Source organism: Arachis stenosperma, chromosome 4 (assembly GCF_014773155.1).
Source record: "Arachis stenosperma cultivar V10309 chromosome 4, arast.V10309.gnm1.PFL2, whole genome shotgun sequence".
NCBI classification, from domain to species: Eukaryota; Viridiplantae; Streptophyta; class Magnoliopsida; order Fabales; family Fabaceae; genus Arachis; species Arachis stenosperma.
This window is the reverse complement of record NC_080380.1, coordinates 123077914-123102240: the sequence shown is the minus strand read 5'-3', so window position 1 is coordinate 123102240 and position 24327 is coordinate 123077914. Positions and strand designations below refer to the sequence as shown.

The following is a 24327-nucleotide window of genomic DNA, read 5'->3' as shown; positions in this document are numbered from 1 at the left end:
AAAACGTACTAAAAACAATGCCAAAAAGCGTACAAATTATCCGCTCATCACAACACCAAACTTAAATTGTTGCTTGTCCTCAAGCAACTGAAAATCAAATAAGATAAAAAGAAGAGAATATACTATAGACTCCAAATTATCAATGAAACATAGCTCCAAATTAGATGAGCGGGACTAGTAGCTTTTTGCCTCCAAACAGTTTTGGCATCTCACTTTATCCTCTGAGGTTCAGAATGATTGGCTTCTTTAGGAACTTAGAATCCAGATAGTGTTATTGATTCTCCTAGTTAAGTATGATGATTCTTGAACACAGCTACTTTATGAGTCTTGGCCGTGGCCCAAAGCACTCTGTCTTCCAGTATTACCACCGGATACATACATGCCACAGACACATAATTGGGTGAACCTTTTCAGATTGTGACTCAGCTTTGCTAAAGTCCCCAATTAGAGGTGTCCAGGGTTCTTAAGCACACTCTTATTGCCTTGGATCACAACTTTATTTCTTTCTTTTTCTTTTCTTTTTCTTTCTCCCTTTTTTTTCGTTTTTCTGCTTCTCTTTTTTTTTTTTTTTTGTATTCACTGCTTTTTCTTGCTTCAAGAATCATTTTTATGATTTTTCAGATCCTCAGTAACATGTCTCCTTTTTCATCATTCTTTCAAGAGCCAACAATTTTAACATTCATGCACAACAAATTCAAAAGACATATGCACTGTTCAAGCATACATTCAGAAAACAAAAAGTATTGTCACCACATCAATCTAATTAAGCTAGTTTTAAAGATGAATTTGAAATCCTGTACTTCTTGTTCTTTTGTGATAAAAACAGTTTTCATTTAAGAAAGGTGATGGATTCATATTCATAGCTTTAAGGCATAGACACTAAGACACTAATGATCATAAGATACAAACATGGATAAACATAAAGCACTAAAATTCGAAAAACAGAAAAATAAAGAACAAGGAGATTAAAGAACGGGTCCACCTTAGTGATGGCGGCTCTTTCTTTCTTTTTGAAGATCCTATGGAGTGCTTGAGCTCCTCAATGTCTCTTCCTTGTCTTTGTTGCTCCTCTCTCATGATCCTTTGATCTTCTCCAATTTCATGGAGGAGGATGGCATGTTCTTGGTGCTCCACCCTTAGTTGTCCCATGTTGGAACTTAATTTTCCTAGGGAGGTGTTAATTTGCTCCCAGTAGTCTTGTGGAGGAAAGTGCATCCCTTGAGGTTTCTCAGGGATTTCTTGATGAGAGGGGTCTCTTGTTTGCTCCATCTTCTTCTTAGTGATGGGCTTGAGGTCATGCCTTCTCAGTTGAACCGGCTTTGGATGCCATAAATGGTTATGGAAAAACAAAAAGCAATGCTTTTACCACACCAAACTTAAAAGGTTTGCTCGTCCTCGAGCAAAAGAAGAAAGAAGAGAGTAGAAGAAGAAGAAATGAGGAAGAATGGAATGGCTTTGTGTTTCGGCCATTAGGGGAAGAAGTAGTGTTTTATGAAGGATGGATGTGAGTGGTGAAGAGAAAGAGATGTTGAGGTGATTGGTGAATGGGTGAAGAAGAAGAGAGAGAGTGGTGGGGTTGGTGGGGATCCTGTGGGGTCCACAGATCCTGAGGTGTCAAGAAAAAGTCATCCCTGCACCAAATGGCTTTCAAAATCACGTTTTGAGCCAATTCTGGCGTTAAACGCCGGGCTGGTGCCCCATTTCTGGCGTTTAACGCCAGGTTCTTGCCTCTTCCTGGCGTTTAACGCCAGTCTGGTGCCCCTTTCTGGCGTTAAACGCCCAGAATGGTGCCAGACTGGGCGTTAAACGCCCAACTGCTAACCTCACTGGCGTTTAAACGCCAGTGAGTTCTTCCTCCAGGGTGTGCTGTTTTTCTTCCTGTTTTTCATTCTGTTTTTGCTTTTTCAATGGATTTTGTGACTTCTTATGATCATCAACCTACAAAAAACATAAAATAACAAAAGAAAATATATAAAATATAACATTGGGTTGCCTCCCAACAAGCGCTTCTTTAATGTCAGTAGCTTGACAGAGGACTCTCATGGAGCCTCACAGATACTCAGAGCAATGTGGGAACCTCCCAACACCAAACTTAGAGTTTGGTTGTGGCCTCCCAACACTAAACTTAGAGTTTGACTGTGGGGGCTCTGCTTGGCTCTGTCTTGAGAGAAGCTCTTCATGCTTCCTCTCCATGATGACAGAGGGATATCCTTGAGCCTTAAACACAAAGGATTCTTCATTCACTTGAATGATTAGTTCACCTCTATCAACATCAATCACAGCCTTTGCTGTGGCTAGGAAGGGTCTGCCAAGGATGATGGATTCATCCATGCACTTCCCAGTCTCTAGGACTACGAAATCAGTAGGGATGTAATGGTCTTCAACTTTTACCAAAACATTCTCTACAAGTCCATGAGCTTGTTTTCTTGAGTTGTCTGCCATCTCCAATGAGATTCTTGCAGCTTGTACCTCAAAGATCCCTAGCTTCTCCATTACAGAGAGGGGCATGAGGTTTACACTTGACCCTAAGTCACACAAGGCATTTTTGAAGGTCATGGTGCCTATGGTACAAGGTATAGAAAACTTCCCAGGATCTTGTCTCTTTTGAGGTAATTTCTGCCTAGACAAGTCATCCAGTTCTTTGGTGAGCAAAGGAGGTTCATCCTCCCAAGTCTCATTTCCAAATAACTTGTCATTTAGTTTCATGATTGCTCCAAGAAATTTAGCAACTTGATCTTCAGTGACATACTCATCCTCTTCAGAGGAAGAATACTCATCAGAGCTCATGAAAGGCAGAAGTAAGTCTAATGGAATCTCTATGGTCTCATCTTGAGCCTCAGATTCCCATGGTTCCTCATTGGGGAACTCAGAGGAGGTTGGTGCACGCCCATTGAGGTCTTCCTCAGTGGCGTCCACCTCCTCTCTTTCCTCTCCATATTCGGCCATGGTTATGGCTTTGCACTCTCCTTTTGGATTTTCTTCTGTGTTGCTTGGGGGAGTACTAGGAGGGAGTTCAGTAATTTTCTTGCTCAGCTGACCCACTTGTCCTTCCAAATTTCTGATGGAGGACCTTGTTTCCTTCATGAAACTTTGAGTGGTTTTGATTAGATCAGAGACCATTGTTGCTAAGTCAGAGGTATTCTGCTTAGAACTCTCTGTCTGTTGCTGAGAAGATGATGGAAAAGGCTTGCCATTGCTAAACCTGTTTCTTCCACCATTGTTGTTATTGAAACCTTGTTGAGGTCTCTCTTGATTCTTCCATGAGAAATTTGGGTGATTTCTCCATGAAGAATTATAGGTGTTTCCATAGGGTTGTCCTAGGTAATTCACCTCTTCCATTGAAGGGTTCTCAGGATCATAAGCTTCTTCCTCAGATGAAGCTTCCTTAGTACTGCCAGGTGCATTTTGCATTCTAGACAGACTTTGAGAAATCAAATTGACTTGTTGAGTCAATATCTTATTCTGAGCCAGTATGGCATTCAGAGTGTCAATCTCAAGAACTCCTTTCTTCTGATTATTCCCATTGTTCACAGGATTCCTTTCAGAAGTGTACATGAATTGGTTATTTGCAACCATTTCAATTAGCTCTTGAGCCTCTGTAGGCGTCTTCTTCAAATGAAGAGATCCTCCAGCAGAGCTATCCAAAACATCTTGGATAGTTCAGAGAGACCATCATAGAAAATACCTATGATGCTCCATTCAGAAAGCATGTCTGAGGGACACTTCCTGATTAATTGTTTGTATCTTTCCCAAGCTTCATAGAGGGATTCTCCATCCTTCTGCCTGAAGGTTTGGACTTCCACTCTAAGCTTACTCCATCTTTGTGGTGGAAAGAACTTTGCCAAGAAGGCATTGACTAGCTTTTCCCAAGAGTCCAGGCTTTCTTTAGGTTGAGAGTCCAACCATATTCTAGCTCTGTCTTTTACAGCAAAAGGGAATAGCATCAGTCTATAGACCTCAGGGTCTACCCCATTAGTCTTGACTGTGTCACAGATTTGCAAGAATTCAGCTAAGAACTGATGAGGATCTTCCATTGGAAGTCCATGGAACTTGCAATTCTGTTGCATTAGAGAAACTAATTGAGGCTTAAGCTCAAAGTTGTTTGCTCCAATGGCAGAGATAGAGATGCTTCTCCCATAGAAGTCGGGAGTAGGTGCAGTAAAGTCACCCAGCACCTTCCTTGCATTGTTGGCATTGTTGTTGTTTTCGGCTGCCATGTCTTCTTCTTCTTTGAAGAATTCGGTCAGGTCCTCTAAAGAGAGTTGTGCTTTGGCTTCTCTTAGCTTTCTCTTCAGGGTCCTTTCGGGTTCAGGGTCAGCTTCAACAAGAATGCCTTTGTCTCTGCTCCTGCTCATATGAAAGAGAAGAGAAAAAGAAAATGTGGAATCCTCTATGTCACAGTATAGAGATTCCTTGAGGTGTCAGAGGAAAAGAGAAATGGAAGACAGAGGTAGAAAATTCAAACTTATCAAAGAAGATGGAGTTCGAATTTTGCATTAAGGAATAGTGTTAGTCCATAAATAGAAGGATGTGAGAAGAAGGGAAGTAATTTTCGAAAATTAAGTTAAAAGATTTTGAAAACATTTTGAAAAACACTTAATTGATTTTCGAAAATAAGAGTGGAAAAGAAATCAAGTGATTTTTTGAAAAAGATTTTGAAATTAGAAATTAAAAAGATTTGATTGAAAACTTATTTTGAAAAAGATGTGGTTAAAAAGATATGATTGGTTTTAAAAAGATGTGATTGAGAAGATATGATTTGAAAACAATTTTAAAAAGATATGATTTGAAAACAATTTGAAAAGATATGATTTTAAAAAAATTAATGACTTGCCTAACAAGAAAAGATATGATTCAAACATAAAACCTTCCTCAACAGAAAAGGCAAAAATGTTCAATCAAATCATTAATTGTTAGTAAGTATCTTTGAAAAAGGAAAGAAATTGATTTTGAAAACATTTGATTGAAAAGATATGATTTGAAAAAGATTTGATTTTGAAAAACTTTGAAAACTTGAAAAAAATTGATTTTGAAAACAAAATCTTCCCCCTTGCCATCCTGGCGTTAAACGCCCAGAATGGTGCACATTCTGGCGTTTAACGCCCAAACTACTACCCTTTTGGGCGTTAAACGCCCAGCTAGTCTGTCTTCTTTACTGGGCATTTTTGAATGCCCAGCTTTTTCTGTATAATTCCTCTGCAGTATGTTCTGAATCTTCAATTCTCTGTATTATTGACTTGAAAAGACACAAATTAAAAATATTTTTGGATTTTTAATAATAAGGAATAATTAAAATGCAACTAAAATCAAATAACAATGCATGCAAGACACCAAACTTAGCAGTTTGTATACCATTGACACTAACAAAATGAGAATGCATATAACAAAACACTCAAGTCAATAGAATTCAAAGATCAAAACAAAGAAATCATCAAGAACAACTTGAAGATCAATGAAGACACATGCTTGAATGCAAGAAGAATAGAAACATGCAATTGACACTAAACTTAAGATGAGACTTGGTGCGCGAAATTGTGATCACTACAACTTCACACAACTAACCAGCAAGTGCACTGGGTCGTCCAAGTAATACCTTACGTGAGTAAGGGTCGATCCCACGGAGATTGTTGGTATGAAGCAAGCTATGGTCATCTTGTAAATCTTAGTCAGGCAGACTCAAATATATATGATGATGAACGAAAATAACATAAAAGATAAAGATAGTGATACTTATGTATATCATTGGTGTAAGAGCTTCAGACAAGCGTATGAAGATGCCTTCCCTTCCGTCTCTCTGCTTTCCTACTGCCTTCATCCAATCCTTCTTACTCCTTTCCATGGCAAGCTCGTGTAGGGTTTCACTGTTGTCAGCAGCTACCTCCCATCCGCGCAGTGAAAGCTAATGCACGCACTCTGTCACAGTGCTGCCAATCACCGGTTTGGTTCCCTCCCCTACCGGAATAGAATCACTCTTTTGCGTCTGTCACTAACGCCCAGTAGGTTACAGGTTTGAAGCACGTCACGGTCATTCAATCATTGAATCCTACTCAGAATACCACAGACAAGGTTTAGACCTTCCGGATTCTCTTGAATGCCGCCATCAGGTCCTGCCTATACCACGAAGATTCCTTTTAAAGAATCCAAGAGATATTCACTAAGCCTCGTATGCTTGTAGAACAAGAATGGTTGTCAGTCACCTTGTTCATGGGTGAGAATGGTGATGGGCGTCAATCATCACCTTCATCATGTTGAAGAACAAGTGATATCTTGGACAAAGAACAGCGGAATTGAATGGAAGAACAATAGTAATTGCATTAATACTCGAGGTACAGCAGAGCTCCACACCTTAATCTATGGTGTGTAGAAACTCCACCGTTGAAAATACATAAGAACAATAGTGATCATTGGTTTCGGCCCCAGAGAGGGAACCAGAAGAACCAAGATCTGATCTAAGAACTAGATGTCCAAAGATTAAAATACAATAGTAAAAGGTCCAATATATAGAAAACTAGTAGCCTAGGGTGTACAGAGATGAGTAAATGACATAAAAATCCACTTCCGGGCCCACTTGGTGTGTGCTTGGGCTGAGCAATGAAGCATTTTTCGTGTAGAGACTCTTCTTGGCGTTTAACTCCCGTTTTGGTGCCAGTTTGGGCGTTTAACTCCCATTCTTGTGCCAGTTTGGGCGTTTAACGCTGGGAATTCTGAGGGTGACTTTGAACGCCGGTTTGGGCCATCAAATCTTGGGCAAAGTATGGACTATCATATATTGCTGGAAAGCCCAGGATGTCTACTTTTCAACGCCGTTGAGAGCGCGCCAATTGGGCTTCTGTAGCTCCAGAAAATCCACTTCGAGTGCAGGGAGGTCAGAATCCAACAGCATCTGCAGTCCTTTTGAGTCTCTGGATCAGATTTTTGCTCAGATCCCTCAATTTCAGCCAGAAAATACCTGAAATCACAGAAAAACACACAAACTCATAGTAAAGTCCAGAAAAGTGAATTTTAACTAAAACTAATAAAAATATAATAAAAACTCAACTAAAACTACCAAAAACATACTAAAAACAATGCCAAAAAGCGTACAAATTATCCGCTCATCACAACACCAAACTTAAATTGTTGCTTGTCCCCAAGCAACTGAAAATCAAATAGGATAAAAAGAAGAGAATATACTATAGACTCCAAATTATCAATGAAACATAGCTCCAAATTAGATGAGCGGGACTAGTAGCTTTTTGCCTCCGAACAGTTTTGGCATCTCACTCTATCCTTTGAAATTCAGAATGATTGGCTTCTTTAGGAACTCCGAATCCAGATAGTGTTATTGATTCTCCTAGTTAAGTATGATGATTCTTGAACACAGCTATTTATTGAGTCTTGGCCGTGGCCCAAAGCACTCTGTCTTCCAGTATTACCACCGGATACATACATGCCACAGACACATAATTGGGTGAACCTTTTCAGATTGTGACTCAGCTTTGCTAAAGTCCCCAATTAGAGGTGTCCAGGGTTCTTAAGCACACTCTTATTGCCTTGGATCACAACTTTATTTCTTTCTTTTTCTTTCTTTTTCTCTTTCTCCCTTTTTTTCGTTTTTTCTCCTTCTTTTTCTCTTCTTTTTTTTTTTATTCACTGCTTTTTCTTGCTTCAAGAATCATTTTTATGATTTTTCAGATCCTCAGTAACATGTCTCCTTTTTCATCATTCTTTCAAGAGCCAACAATTTTAACATTCATGAATCACAAATTCAAAAGACATATGCACTGTTTAAGCATACATTCAGAAAACAAAAAGTATTGTCACCACATCAAACTAATTAAGCTAGTTTTAAAGATGAATTTGAAATCCTGTACTTCTTGTTCTTTTGTGATAAAACAGTTTTCATTAAGAAAGGTGATGGATTCATATTCATAGCTTTAAGGCATAGACACTAAGACACTAATGATCATAAGACACAACATGGATAAACATAAAGCATAATTTTCGAAAAACAGAAGAATAAAGAACAAGGAGATTAAAGAACGGGTCCACCTTAGTGATGGCGGCTCTTTCTTCTTCTTGAAGATCCTATGGAGTGCTTGAGCTCCTCAATGTCTCTTCCTTGTCTTTGTTGCTCCTCTCTCATGATTCTTTGATCTTCTCTAATGGAGGAGGATGGAATGTTCTTGGTGCTCCACCCTTAGTTGTCCCATGTTGGAACTCAATTCTCCTAGGGAGGTGTTCAGTTGCTCCCAATAGTCTTGTGGAGGAAAGTGCATCCCTTGAGGTATCTCAGGGATCTCTTGATGAGAGGGGTCTCTTGTTTGCTCCATCTTCTTCTTAGTGATGGGCTTGAGGTCATGCCTTCTCAGTTGAACCGGCTTTGGATGCCATAAATGGTTATGGAAAAGCAAAAAGCAATGCTTTCACCACACCAAACTTAAAAGGTTTGCTCGTCCTCGAGCAAAAGAAGAAAGAAGGGAGTAGAAGAAGAAGAAATGGAGGAGAGGGATGTGAGTGGTGAAGAGGTATTGAGGTGATTGGTGAATGGGTGAAGAAGAAGAGAGGGTGGTGGGGTTGGTGGGGATCCTGTGGGGTCCACCGATCCTTAGGTGTCAAGGAAAGTCATCCCTGCACCAAATAGCATCAAATCCACGTTTGAGCCATTTCTGGCGTTAAACGCCGGGCTGATGCCCATTCTTGGCGTTTAACGCCAGGTTCTTGCCCTTTCTGGCGTTTAACGCCAGTCTGGTGCCCCTTTCTGGCGTTAAACGCCCAGAATGGTGCCAGACTGGGCGTTAAACGCCCAACTGCTAGGCTTACTGGCGTTTGAACGCCAGCAGCATCTTCCTCCAGGGTGTGCTGTTTTTCTTCCTGTTTTTCATTCTGTTTTTGCTTTTTCAATGGATTTTGTGACTTCTTATGATCATCAACCTACAAAAAAGATAAAATAACAAAAGGAAATAGTTAATTATAAAACATTGGGTTGCCTCCCAACAAGCGCTTCTTTAATGTCATTAGCTTGACAAAGGGCTCTCATGGAACCTCACAGATACTCAGAGCAATGTTGGAACCTCCCAACACCAAACTTAGAGTTTGAATGTGGGGGTTCAACACCAAACTTAGAGTTTGGTCGTGGCCTCCCAACACCAAACTTAGAGTTTGACTGTGGGGGCTCTGTTTGTCTCTGATTTGAGGGAAGCTCTTCAAGCTTCCTCTCCATGGTGACAGAGGGATATCCTTGAGCCTTAAACACCGAGGATTCTTCATTCACTTGAATGATCAACTCTCCTCTATCAACATCAATCACAGCCTTTGCTGTGGCTTAGGAAGGGTCTGCCAAGGATGATGGATTCATCCATGCACTTCCCAGGATCTTGTCTCTTTTGAGGTAATTTCTGCCTAGACAAGTCATCCAGTTCTTTGGTGAGCAAGGGAGGTTCATCTTCCCAAGTCTCATTTCCAAATAACTTGTCATTTAGCTTCATGATTGCTCCAAGATATTTAGCAACTTGCTCTTCAGTGACATACTCATCCTCTTCAGAGGAAGAATACTCATCAAAGCTCATGAAAGGCAGAAGTAAGTCCAATGGAATCTCTATGGTCTCATTTTGAGCCTCAGATTCCCATGGTTCCTCATTGGGGAACTCAATGGAGGCCAGTGGACGTCCAGTGAGGTCTTCCTCAGTGGCATTCACTGCCTCTTCTGCCTCCCAGAATTCGGCCATGTTGATGACCTTGCACTCTCCTTTTGGATTTTCTTCCGTATTGCTTGGAAGAGTACTAGGAGGGAGTTCAGTAATTTTCTTGCTCAGCTGTCCCACTTGTGCCTCCAAATTCCTAATGGAGGACCTTGTTTCAGTCATGAAACTTTGAGTGGTTTTGATTAGATCAGAGACCATGGTTGCTAAGTCAGAGGTATTCTGCTTAGAACTCTCTGTCTGTTGCTGAGAAGATGATGGAAAAGGCTTGCCATTGCTAAACCTGTTTCTTCCACCATTATTGTTATTGAAACCTTGTTGAGGTCTCTCCTGATTCTTCCATGAGAAATTGGGGTGATTTCTCCATGAAGAATTGTAGGTGTTTCCATAGGGTTCTCCTAGGTAATTCACCTCTTCCATTGAAGGGTTCTCAGGATCATAGGCTTCTTCCTCAGATGAAGCTTCCTTAGTACTGCTTGGTGCATTTTGCATTCCAGACAGACTTTGAGAAATCAAGTTGACTTGTTGAGTCAATATCTTGTTCTGAGCCAATATGGCATTCAGAGTGTCAATCTCAAGAACTCCTTTCTTCTGACTAGTCCCATTGTTCACAGGATTTCTTTCAGAAGTGTACATGAATTGGTTATTTACAACCATTTCAATCAATTCTTGAGCTTCTGCAGGCATCTTCTTCAGATGAAGAGATCCTCCAGCAGAGCTATCCAAAGACATCTTGGATAGTTCAGAGAGACCATCATAGAAAATACCTATGATGCTCCATTCAGAAAGCATGTCTGAGGGACATTTTCTGATTAATTGTTTGTATCTTTCCCAAGCTTCATAGAGGGATTCTCCATCCTTCTGTCTGAAGGTTTGGACTTCCACTCTAAGCTTACTCCATTTTTGAGGTGGAAAGAACTTTGCCAAGAAGGCATTGACTAGCTTTTCCCAAGAGTCCAGGCTTTCTTTAGGTTGAGAATCCAACCATATTCTAGCTCTGTCTCTTACAGCAAAAGGGAATAGCATCAGTCTGTAGACCTCAGGGTCAACCCCATTAGTCTTGACTGTGTCACAGATTTGCAAGAACTCAGCTAAAAACTGATGAGGATCTTCCATTGGAAGTCCATGGAACTTGCAATTCTGTTGCATTAGAGAAACTAATTGAGGCTTAAGCTCAAAGTTGTTTGCTCCAATGGCAGGGATAGAGATGCTTTTCCCATAGAAGTTGGGAGTAGGTGCAGTAAAGTCACCCAGCACCTTCCTTGCATTGTTGGCATTGTTGTTGTTTTCGACTGCCATGTGTTCTTCTTCTTTGAAGAATTCGGTCAGGTCCTCTAAAGAGAGTTGTATTTTGGCTTCTCTTAGCTTTCTCTTCAAGGTCCTTTCAGGTTCAGGGTCAGCTTCAACAAGAATGCCTTTGTCTTTTGTTCCTGCTCATATGTAAGAGAAGAGAACAAGAAAATATGGAATCCTCTATGTCACAGTATAGAGATTCCTTGAGGTGTCAGAGGAAAAGAGAAATGGAAGACAGAGGTAGAAAATTCGAACTTATCAAAGAAGATGGAGTTCAAATTTTGCATTAAAGAATAGTGTTAGTCCATGAATAGAAGGATGTGAGAAGAAGGGAAGTAATTTTCGAAAATTTAAGTAAAAGATTTTGAAAACATTTTGAAAAACACTTAATTGATTTTCGAAAATAAGAGTGAAAAAGAAATCAAGTGATTTTTGAAAAAAGATTTTGAAATTAGAAATTAAAAAGATTTGATTGAAAACTATTTTGAAAAAGATGTGGTTAAGAAGATATGATTGGTTTTAAAAAGATGTAATTGAAAAGATATGATTTGAAAACAATTTTAAAAGATATGATTTGAAAACAATTTGAAAAGATATGATTTTTAAAAATTAATGACTTGCCTAACAAGAAAAGATATGATTAAAACATAAAACCTTCCTTAACAGAAAAGGCAAAAAATGTTCAATCAAATCATTAATTGTTAGTAAGTATCTTTGAAAAAGGAAAGAAATTGATTTTGAAAACATTTGATTGAGAAGATATGATTTGAAAAAGATTTGATTTTGAAAAACTTTGAAAACTTGAAAAAAAATTGATTTGAAAACAAAATCTTCCCCCTAGCACCATCCTGGCGTTAAACGCCCAGAATGGTATACATTCTGGCGTTTAACGCCCAAAATGCTACCTCTTTGGGCGTTAAACGCCCAACCAGGTACCCTGGCTGGCGTTTAAACGCCAGTCTGCCTTCTTCACTGGGCATTTTTGAATGCTCAGCTCTTTCTGTATAATTCCTCTGCAGCATGTTCTGAATCTTCAATTCTCTGTATTATTGACTTGAAAAGACACAAATTAAAAATATTTTTGGATTTTTAATAATAAAAATGCAACTAAAATCAAATAACAATGCATGCAAGACACCAAACTTAGCAGTTTGTGTACTACTGACACTATATGAGACACATAAACACTCAAGCCAAAAGAATTCAAAGATCAGAGTAAGAAATCATCAAGAACAACTTGAAGATCAATGAGGACACATGCATGAATGCAATAAGAACAGAAACATGCTATTGACACTAAACTTAAGATGAGACTCTAGACTCAAGCAAAAAATATTTTTGGATTTTATGATTTTGTAATTTTTTTGTGCTTTGTCGAAAATTAAGTGAAAAGGAAAATAAAGGTATCAAAATTCTTAATGAGAATTCCAGGAATCATGCAATGTTAGTCTAAAGCTTTAGTCTAAAGGAATTAGACATGGCCGGCTAAGCTTCAGCAGGACATTGCATTCAAGAGCTAAATTGATGAGAATCAATCAGCCTTGGTGATGATAAGAACATCACCTTGAAACACTAGAATTCATCCTTAAGAACTCTGAAGAAAAATACCTAATCTAAGCAACAAGATGAACCGTCAGTTGTCCATACACAAGAACAATCCCCGGCAACGGCGCCAAAAACTTGGTGCGCGAAATTGTGATCACTACAACTTCACACAACTAACCAGCAAGTGCACTGAGTCGTCCAAGTAATACCTTACGTGAGTAAGGGTCGATCCCACGGAGATTGTTGGTATGAAGCAAGCTATGGTCATCTTGTAAATCTTAGTCAGGCAGACTCAAATATATATGATGATGAACGAAAATAACATAAAAGATAAAGATAGTGATACTTATGTATATCATTGGTGTAAGAGCTTCAGACAAGCGTATGAAGATGCCTTCCCTTCCGTCTCTCTGCTTTCCTACTGCCTTCATCCAATCCTTCTTACTCCTTTCCATGGCAAGCTCGTGTAGGGTTTCACTGTTGTCAGCAGCTACCTCCCATCCGCGCAGTGAAAGCTAATGCACGCACTCTGTCACAGTGCTGCCAATCACCGGTTTGGTTCCCTCCCCTACCGGAATAGAATCACTCTTTTGCGTCTGTCACTAACGCCCAGTAGGTTACAGGTTTGAAGCACGTCACGGTCATTCAATCATTGAATCCTACTCAGAATACCACAGACAAGGTTTAGACCTTCCGGATTCTCTTGAATGCCGCCATCAGGTCCTGCCTATACCACGAAGATTCCTTTTAAAGAATCCAAGAGATATTCACTAAGCCTCGTATGCTTGTAGAACAAGAATGGTTGTCAGTCACCTTGTTCATGGGTGAGAATGGTGATGGGCGTCAATCATCACCTTCATCATGTTGAAGAACAAGTGATATCTTGGACAAAGAACAAGCGGAATTGAATGGAAGAACAATAGTAATTGCATTAATACTCGAGGTACAGCAGAGCTCCACACCTTAATCTATGGTGTGTAGAAACTCCACCGTTGAAAATACATAAGAACAATAGTGATCATTGGTTTCGGCCCCAGAGAGGGAACCAGAAGAACCAAGATCTGATCTAAGAACTAGATGTCCAAAGATTAAAATACAATAGTAAAAGGTCCAATATATAGAAAACTAGTAGCCTAGGGTGTACAGAGATGAGTAAATGACATAAAAATCCACTTCCGGGCCCACTTGGTGTGTGCTTGGGCTGAGCAATGAAGCATTTTTCGTGTAGAGACTCTTCTTGGCGTTTAACTCCCGTTTTGGTGCCAGTTTGGGCGTTTAACTCCCATTCTTGTGCCAGTTTGGGCGTTTAACGCTGGGAATTCTGAGGGTGACTTTGAACGCCGGTTTGGGCCATCAAATCTTGGGCAAAGTATGGACTATCATATATTGCTGGAAAGCCCAGGATGTCTACTTTCCAACGCCGTTGAGAGCGCGCCAATTGGGCTTCTGTAGCTCCAGAAAATCCACTTCGAGTGCAGGGAGGTCAGAATCCAACAGCATCTGCAGTCCTTTTGAGTCTCTGGATCAGATTTTTGCTCAGATCCCTCAATTTCAGCCAGAAAATACCTGAAATCACAGAAAAACACACAAACTCATAGTAAAGTCCAGAAAAGTGAATTTTAACTAAAAACTAATAAAAATATAATAAAAACTCAACTAAAACTACCAAAAACATACTAAAAACAATGCCAAAAAGCGTACAAATTATCCGCTCATCAAGACTCTAGACTCAAACAAGACATATTTTTGGATTTTATGATTTTGTAATTTTTTTGTGCTTTTTCGAAAATTAAGTGAAAAGGAAAATAAAGGTATCAAAATTCTTAATGAGAATTCCAGGAATCATGCAATGTTAGTCTAAAGCTTTAGTCTAAAGGAATTAGACATAGCTAGCTAAGCTTCAGCAAGACCTTGCATTCAAGAGCTAAATTGATGATGATCAATCAGCTTTGGTGATGATAAGAACATCACCTTGAAACACTAGAATTCATTCTTAAGAACTATAAAAAAAAAAATACCTAATCTAAGCAACAAGATGAACCGTCAGTTGTCCATACACAAGAACAATCCCCGGCAACGGCGCCAAAAACTTGGTGCTTGTTGCCGGATCTTGGCACTGATGTTACCAGAAGCTTGCTCAAAACTTGAACAATCCCCGGCAACGGCGCCAAAAACTTGGTGCGCGAAATTGTGAACAATACTTTTCACAACTCTCATAATCCCCGGTCATGAACTCCAAGAACTTGGTAGTTCAATTCCATGGCATTACACAACTTCGCACAACTAACCAGCAAGTGCACTGGGTCGTCCAAGTAATACCTTACGTGAGTAAGGGTCGATCCCACGGAGATTGTTAGCATTGAAGCAAGCTATGGTCATCTTGTAAATCTTAGTCAGGCAAACTCAATTGTATATGATGATGAACGAAAATAACATAGAAGATAAAGATAGTGATACTTATGTATATCATTGGTGTAGGAGCTTCAGACAAGCGTATGAAGATGCCTTCCCTTCCGTCTCTCTGCTTTCCTACTGCCTTCATCCAATCCTTCTTACTCCTTTCCATGGCAAGCTCGTGTAGGGTTTCACCGTTGTCAGTGGCTACCTCCCATCCTCGCAGTGAAAGCTAATGCTCACGCACTCTGTCACAGTACGGCCAATCACCGGTTCGGTTCCCGCTCCTACTGGAATAGAATCCCTCTTTTGCGTCTGTCACTAACGCCCAGCAGGTTAGAGTTTGAAGCACGTCACAGTCATTCAATCATTGAATCCTACTCAGAATACCACAGACAAGGTTAGACCTTCCGGATTCTCTTGAATGCTGCCATCAGTTCTTGCCTATACCACGAAGATTCCGATTAAAGAATCCAAGAGATATTCACTAAGCCTCAGATGCGTGTAGAACAAAAGTGGTTGTCAGTCACCTTGTTCATGGGTGAGAATGATGATGGTCGTCAATCATCACCTTCATCAAGTTGAAGAACAAGTGATATCTTGGACAAAGAACAAGCGGAATTGAATGGAAGAACAATAGTAATTGCATTAATACTCGAGGTACAGCAGAGCTCCACACCTTAATCTATGGTGTGTAGAAACTCCACCGTTGAAAATACATAAGAACAAAGTCTAGGCATGGCCGAATGGCCAGCCTCCCAAAGAGGGTTCAATCATCAAAACATGATCAAAAGATGAAAATACAATGGTAAAAGGTCCTATTTATAGGAAACTAGTAGCCTAGGGTGTACAGAGTTGAGTAAATGACATAAAAATCCACTTCCGGGCCCACTTGGTGTGTGCTTGGGCTGAGCAATGAAGCATTTTCGTGTAGAGACTCTTCTTGGAGTTAAACACCAGCTTTTATGCCATTTTGGGCGTTTAACTCCCATTTAGGTGCCAGTTCCAGCGTTTAACGCTGGAATTTCTTGAGGTGACTTTGAACGCCGGTTTGGGCCATCAAATCTTGGGCAAAGTATGAACTATCATATATTGCTGGAAAGCCCAGGATGTCTACTTTCCAACGCCGTTGAGAGCGCGCCAATTGGGCTTCTGTAGCTCCAAAAAATCCACTTCGAGTGCAGGGAGGTCAGAATCCAACAGCATCTGCAGTCCTTTTGAGTCTCTGGATCAGATTTTTGCTCAGATCCCTCAATTTCAGCCAGAAAATACCTGAAATCACAGAAAAACACACAAACTCATAGTAAAGTCCAGAAAAGTGAATTTTAACTAAAAACTAATAAAAATATAATAAAAACTCAACTAAAACTACCAAAAACGTACTAAAAACAATGCCAAAAAGCGTACAAATTATCCGCTCATCACGCGGCTGCACGGATTGGAAAAGCTCAAGCGACGCGGTAGCGTGGACGACGCGAACGCGTGGCATGGAAAAGCGCGAGTGACGCGTCCGCATGAGTGACGCGATCGCGTGACATGTGCGATCTGCATAATCTGCAGAATTCGTTGGGGCAATGTTGGACCCTATTTCGACCCAGTTTTCGGCCCGGAACAGTAGACTAGAACCAGAGAATATGCAGAAACAAACAGAACATTCATTCTACACAGTTTTTAGTTTTAGATCTAGTTTTCACTCCTCCTCTAGGTTTTTTTCTCTTTAGGTTTTAGAATTTAATTTTCAATTGGTCTTAGCATTGGAACATTGAGAAGAGTTATTTCCTCATCAAGACTTTGTCATTCTAGTTCGTTCTCTTAACTTGGTTTATTTCTTCCATGTTCTTTGCTTTGTTCAATTTTGTCATTTGAATACTTTTATGATTATTTAATATAAGAATTATTTCTTTCATTTTAATCCATTTTACCTTCCAATAATCATGTCTTCTTTTAATTCTCTTTCATATGTTATGGATTTATTATTTACAATGAGTGAGTAATTCTCCTCACTTGATGGGGAGTTGATTGAAAGGAACTCTTGAGTTGGAAGGATTGAAAGGGAATTTGTAATTGGGTTAACTGTTGGATTGCTATCTTGTCACTAACACCAATCCCTTTGAACTAAGTGGGTTGCAACTCGTGAACAGATCTATCATTCCAACTTGTTTGACTTTCCTTTACCTAGTAAAGAATAACTAAATAGAATAACCATTAATTATAAATTAATCCTAAAATCACTCCATCAATAATAGAGATTCCAACTAATCAACTCCCAGTCAAGGCTTTTATTTATATTATTCAATTTCCTCAATTTAATTTTTCATCTACTTAACTCAACTTTTTGGAAACATCTGATTAATAAAATAGCACACTTTCCTGCAACTCGTTGGGAGACGACGTGGGATTCATACTCCCAGTAATTTTTAATTTAAATTTTCTGTGACACATTTTAAATTGATAGGCAGATTTTGGTAAGTTAAGAACTATACTTACAATGCAACCATTTTAATAATTTTTAATTCACTAATTTCTGCTCACATCACACAACATCTTCATACGCCTATCTGAAATTCCCATCGATGATCTACATAAGTATTTCTATCTTTATTTTCAGTTTATTTATTATTATTATTCGAAAACTCCATAACCATTTATTATCCGCCTGACTGAGATTTACAAGATGACCATAGCTTGCTTCATATCAACAATCTCTGTGGGATCGACCCTTACTCACATAAGGTTTATTACTTGGACGACCCAGTACACTTGTTGGTTAGTTGAGCGAAGTTGTGAAATTATGTTTAGACCATGGTATTGAGCACCAGGTTTTTGGGGCCATTACCTGGGAATCAATTTCGAACAACAATTTAAGTATGAATCACAATTTCGTCCACCAAGTTTTTGGCGTCGTTGTCGGGGATTGTTGAGTTTGGACAACTGACGGTTCATCTTGTTGCTCAGATTAGGTAATTTTCTTTTGTTTTATTTTCAAAAAAAAAAATTTCAAAAAAATTTTTATCACCAATTTTCGAAAGTTTTCAGAGTTTTCAAGAATGAATTCTAGAGTTTCATATAACATGTTTTAGCTTGGCTGGCTATTCAGCCATGTCTAATTCATAGGATTTTGAATGAGGACTTTGGATTCATTACTTTCTTTTTCCTATATGTTTTTCGAAAAATATAAAATAAAATACAAAAAAAATAATAAAATCATAAAAAAGTCAAAAATATTTTGTGTTTCTTGTTTGAGTCTTGAGTCAATTTTTAAGTTTGGTGTCAATTGCATATTCATCTTGTTCTTGCATTTTTCGAAAATTCATGCATTCATAGTGTTCTTCATGATCTTCAAGTTGTTCTTGATAAGTCTTCTTGTTTGATCTTTAAATTTTCTTGTTTTGTGTTGTATGATGTTTTTCATGTGCATCTTTGCATTCATATTGTCTAAGCATTAAAGATTTCTAAGTTTGGTATCTTGCATGTTTTCTTTGCATAAAAAATTTTTCAAAAATATGTTCTTGATATTCATCATGATCTTCAAAGTATTCTTGACATTCATAGTGTTCTTGCATGCATCATGAGTTTTGATTCATAATGTTCATGTTGTGAGTCATTTTTGTTGTTTTTCTCTCTCATCATAAAAAAAATTCAAAAATCAAAAAATATATCTTTTCCTTTTTTCTTTCAAAATTTCGAAAATTTGGGTTGACTTAGTCAAAATTTTTAAAATTAGTTGTTTCTTGTAAGTCAAGTCAAATTTTCAAATTTAAAAAATCTTATCTTTTTAAAACTTTTTCAAAAATTAAATCTTTTTCATTTTTCTTATTAATTTACGAAAATCCTTTAAAATATTTTTCAAAAATCTTTTTCTTAGTTTTATCTTTATTTTCAAAAATTATGCTAACAATTAATATGATTGATTCAAAAATTTGAAGTTTGTTACTTTCTTGTTAAGAAAGGTTCAATCTTTAAATTCTAGAATCTTATCTTTTAGTTTCTTGTTAGTAAAGTAATCAATTTTAATTTTAATCATATCTTTTTTATCTTATCTTTTATATCATATCTTTTTCAAAATTTTATCTTTTTCAAAAATTTGATTTTAAAATATCTTTTCTAACTTCTTATCTTCTTATCTTTTCAAAATTAATTTTCAAATCTTTTTCAACTAACTATTTGACTTTTTGTTTGTTTCTTATCTTTTTCAATCTCTAATTTTCGAAAATACCTCCCTCTTTTTCAAAAATTCTTTTTAATTAATTAATTGTTTTAAATTTTAATTTTAATTTTATTTCTTATCTTAATTTTTGAAAATCATTAACTCCTTTTCAAAACACTTCTCTTCATCTCAAATCACTGCCTCTATCCTCACCCTTGTGTTTGGATTCTCCTTTCTTTGTTCCCCTTCTTCTTCTACTAACAATAAGGAACCTCTTTACTGTGACATAGAGGATTCCTCTTCTTTTTCTGTTCTCCTCTCCTTCATATGAGCAGGAACAAGAAAAAAGGCATTCTTGTTGAAACTGATCCAAAACCTGAAAGGACTCTAAAGAGAAAACTAAGTGAAGCTAAATTACAACAATCCAGAGACAACCTTGTTGAAATTTTCGAACAAGAAAAGGAGATGGCATCTGAACCCAACAACAATAATGCAAGAAGGATGCTTGGTGATTATACTGCACCTACGTCCAAGTTTGATGGAAGAATCATCTCAATTCCTGCCATTGGAGCAAACAATTTTGAGCTGAAACCTCAATTAGTTGCTCTAATGCAACAGAACTGCAAGTTTCATGGACTTCCATCAGAAGATCCCTACCAGTTCTTAACTGAATTCTTGCAGATCTGTGAGACTGTTAAGACTAACGGAGTAGATCCTGAAGTCTACAGGCTCATGCTTTTCCCTTTTGCTGTAAGAGACAGTGTTAGAACATGGTTAGACTCTTAATCTAAAGATATCCTGGACTCCTGGGATAAGCTGGTCACGACCTTCTTGACTAAGTTCTTTCCTCCTCAAAAGCTGAGCAAGCTTAGAGTGGATGTTCAGACCTTCAAACAAAAAGATGGTGAATCCCTCTATGAAGCTTGGGAAAGATACAAGCAGATAACCAAAAGATGTCCTTCTGACATGTTTTCAGAATGGACCATGATAGATATATTCTATTATAGTCTATCTGAGTTCTCTTAGATGTCACTGGACCATTCTGCAGGTGGATCCATTCACCTAAAGAAAACGCCTGTAAAAGCTCAAGAACTTATTGACATGGTTGCAAATAACCAGTTCATGTACACTTCTGAGAGGAATTTCGTGAATAATTGGACGCCTCAAAGGAAGGGAGTTCTTGAAATTGATGCTCTGAATGCCATATTGGCTCAGAACAAAATATTGACTCAGCAAGTCAACATGATTTCTCAAAGTCTGAATGGATGGTAAAATGCATCCAATAGTACTAAAGAGGCATCTTCTGAAGAAGAAGCTTATGATCCTGAAAACCCTGCAATGGCAGAGGTAAATTACATGGGTGAACCTTATGGAAACATCTATAATTCTTCATGGAGAAATCATCCAAATTTCTCATGGAAAGATCAACAAAACCCTTAACAAGGCTTTAATAATGGTGGAAGAAACAGGTTTAGCAATGGCACGCCTTTTCCATCATCTTCTCAGCAACAGACAGAGAATTTTGAACAGAGCACCTCTAACTTAGCAAATATAGTCTCTGATCTATCTAAGGCCACTCTAAGCTTCATGAGTGAAACAAGGTCCTCCATCAGAAATTTGGAGGCACAAGTGGGCCAGCTGAGTAAGAAAGTAACTGAAACTCCTCCTAGTACTCTCCCAAGCAATACTGAAAAGAATCCAAAAAGAGAGTGCAAGGCCATTGACATAATCAAAATGGCTGAACCTAGGGAGGAAGGAGAGGACGTGAATCCCAATGAGGAAGACCTCATGGGACGTCTCTCAAGCAAGAAGGAGTTCCCTATTGAGGACCCAAAGGAATCTGAGGCTCATATAGAGACCATAGAGATTCCACTAAACCTCCTTCTACCATTCATGAGCTCTAAAGACTATTCTTCCTCTGAAGAGGATGAAGATGTAACTGGAGAGCAAGTTGCTCAATATCTATGAGCTATCATGAAGTTGAATGCCAAGTTGTTTGGTAATGAGACTTGGGATGGTGAACCTCCCTTGCTCATTGGTGAACTAGATATATGGGTTCAGCAAACTTTACCTCAAAAGAAACAAGATCCTGGTAAATTCATAATACCCTACACCATAGGCACCATGATCTTTGAAAAAGCTCTGTGTGACCTGGGGTCAAGTATAAATCTTATGCCACTCTCTGTAATGGTGAAGCTGGGGATCATTGAGGTATAACCTGCCATATTCTCATTACAAATGGCAGACAAGTCAGTAAGACAAGCTTATGGATTGGTAGAGGACGTGTTGGTAAAGGATGAAGGCCTTTACATTCCTGCTGATTTTATAATCTTAGACACTAGGAAGGAGGAGGATGAATGCATCATCCTTGGAAGACCTTTCCTAGCCACAGCAGGAGCTGTGATAGATGTTAATAGAGGAGAATTAGTCCTTCAATTGAATGGGGACTACCTTGTGTTTAAGGCTCAAGGATCTTCTTCTTTAACAATGGAGAGGAAGCATGAAAAGCTTCTCTCAGTACAGAGTCAAACAAAGCCCCCACAATCAAACTCTAAGTTTGGTGTTGAGAAGCCTCAGCCAAACTCTAAGTTTGGTGTTGAATTCCCACATTCAAACTCTAAGTTTGGTGTTGGAAGTCTACAATATTGACCTGAGTACCTGTGTGGCTCCATGAGAGCCCACTGTCAAGCTATTGACATTAAAGAAGCGCTTATTGGGAGGCAACCCAATTTTTATTTATCTAATTTTATTTTATTGTTCTTTTATGTTTTATTAGGTTCATGATCATGTGGAGTCACGAAAAAAATATTAAAATTAAAAACAGGATCAAAAACAGCAGAAGAAAAATCACACCCTAGAGGAAGGACTTACTGGCGTTCAAACGCCAGTAAGGAGCATCTGGCTGGCGTTCAAACGCCAGTAAGGAGCATCTGGCTGGCGTTCAACGCCAGAACAGAGCATGGATCTGGCGTTGAAGGCCAGAAACAAGCAGCATCCTGGCGTTTGAACGCCAGGAATATACCCTGAGGAGAGCTGGCTCTGAACGCCAGAAACAAGCATGGAACTGGCCTTCAACGCCAGAAACATGCTGCAATTGGGCGTTGAACGCCCAAAATAAGCATCACTTCGGCGTTTAAACGCCAGAATTGTATGCAAAGGCATTTTACATGCCTAATTGGTGCAGGGATGTAAATTCTTGACACCTCAGGATCTGTGGACCCCACAGGATCATTACAAGATCTGTGGACCCCACAGGATCCCCACTTACCTCAACTCACCTTCTCTCTTCTTCCCCAATCACCTCAATCTCTCTTCCCCATTACCTCTTCACCACTCACATCCATCATCTCTTTCCTACCCAAACCTACCCTACATAGCCGAATACACACCTCTCTCCCTCTCCTCCATATATTCTTCTTCTTCTTCCATTCTTTCTTCTTTGCTTGAGGGCGAGCAACATTCTAAGTTTGGTGTGGTAAAAGCATAGTTTTTTTTTTGTTTTTTCATAACCATTGATAGCACCTAAGGCCAGAGAAACCTAAAAAAAAGGAGAAAAAAGAGAAGATAATTACTTCCACCTCTGAGTCATGGGAGATGGAGAGATTCATCTCAAGGATCCATAGCTCAGTAGTAGAGCATTTGACTGCAAATCAAGAGATCCCTGAGATACCCCAGGGGATACATTTTTCTCCACACAATTATTGGAAGCAACTAAGGATAGGAGCACCAAAATCACTAGGGATCAAGCAACAGAGGCAAGGAAGAGACATAGAAGAACTAAAGAACATCATTGGTTCTTCAAGAAGAAAGCGCCACCATCACTAAGGTGGACTCATTCCTTGTTTTTATTTTTTCTTTTTTTCGGCTTTTATGCTATATGTGTGTTTATGTTTTGTGTCTCTACCTCATGATCATTAGTATTGAGTAACTATGTCTTAAGGCTATAAATAATTCCATAAATCCTTCACCCCTCTTAAATGAAAAATGTTTCTAATTCAAAAGAACAAGAAGTACATGAATTTCGAAATTATCCTTGAATTTAGTTTAATTATATTGATGTGGTGACAATACTTTTTGTTTTCTGAATGAATGCTTGAACAGTGCATAATTTTGATCTTGTTATTTATGAATGTTAAAATTTTTGGCTCTTGAAAGAATGATGAACAAAGAGAATGTTATTGACAGTCTGAAAAATCATGAAAATTGATTCTTGAAGCAAGAAAAAGCAATGAAAAAGCAAAAGCTTGCAAAAAAAATTTGGCGAAAAAAATTAGCAAGAAAAAGAAAAAGCAAGTAGAAAAAGCCAATAGCCCTTAAAACCAAAAGGCAAGGGTAAAAAGGATCCAAAGCTTTGAGAATCAATGGATAGGAGGGCCCAAGGAAATAAAATACAGGCCTAAGCGGCTAAATCAAGCTGTCCCTAACCATGTGCTTGTGGCATGCAGGTCCAAGTGAAAAGCTTGAGACTGAGTGGTTAAAGTCGTGATCCAAAGCAAAAAAGAGTGTGCTTAAGAACTCTGGACACCTCTAACTAGGGACTTTAGCAAAGCTGAGTCACAATCTGAAAAGGTTCACCCAGCTATGTGTCTGTGGCATTTATGTATCCGGTGGTAATACTGGAAAACAAAGTGCTTAGGACCACGGCCAAGACTCATAAAAGTAGCTGTGTTCAAGAATCAACAAAATTAACTAGGAGAATCAATAACACTATCTGAAATTCTAAGTTCCTATAGATGCCAATCATTCTAAACTTCAAAGGAGAAAGTGAGATGCCAAAACTGTTCAGAGGCAAAAAGCTACAAGTCCCGCTCATCTAATTAGGACTAATATTCATTGATATTCTGGAATTTATAGTATATTCTCTTCTTTTTATCCTAATTGATTTTCAGTTGCTTGGGGACAAGCAACAATTTAAGTTTGGTGTTGTGATGAGCGGATAATTTATACGCTTTTTAGCATTGTTTTTAGGTAGTTTTTAATAGGATATAGTTACTTTTAAGGATGTTTTTATTAGTTTTTATGCAAAATTCACATTTCTGGACTTTACTATGAGTTTGTGTATTTTTCTGTGATTTCAGGTATTTTCTGGCTGAAATTGAGGGACCTGAGCAAAACTCTGATAAAAGGCTGACAAAGGACTGCTGATGCTGTTGGATTCTGACCTCCCTACACTCAAAATAAATTTTCTGGAGCTACAAAACTTTAAATGGCGCGCTCTTAACGGCGTTGGAAAGTAGACATCCAGATATTTCCAGCAATATATAATAG

At 38.5% G+C, this 24327-nt stretch overlaps 2 non-coding genes across 2 annotated transcripts; one reads left to right on the top strand and one right to left on the bottom strand.

Annotated features, from left to right (window-relative positions):
* The first annotated feature begins 10466 nt into the window (after positions 1–10466).
* LOC130977584 (small nucleolar RNA R71) lies at positions 10467–10574 on the top strand. Its single transcript, XR_009085270.1, has one exon. It is a non-coding gene; the product is annotated as a small nucleolar RNA R71 (small nucleolar RNA).
* Positions 10575–19923: 9349 nt separating this feature from the next.
* On the bottom strand, positions 19924–20027 carry LOC130977264 (small nucleolar RNA R71). Its single transcript, XR_009084964.1, has one exon. It is a non-coding gene; the product is annotated as a small nucleolar RNA R71 (small nucleolar RNA).
* Between the last annotated feature and the right edge of the window lie 4300 nt (positions 20028–24327).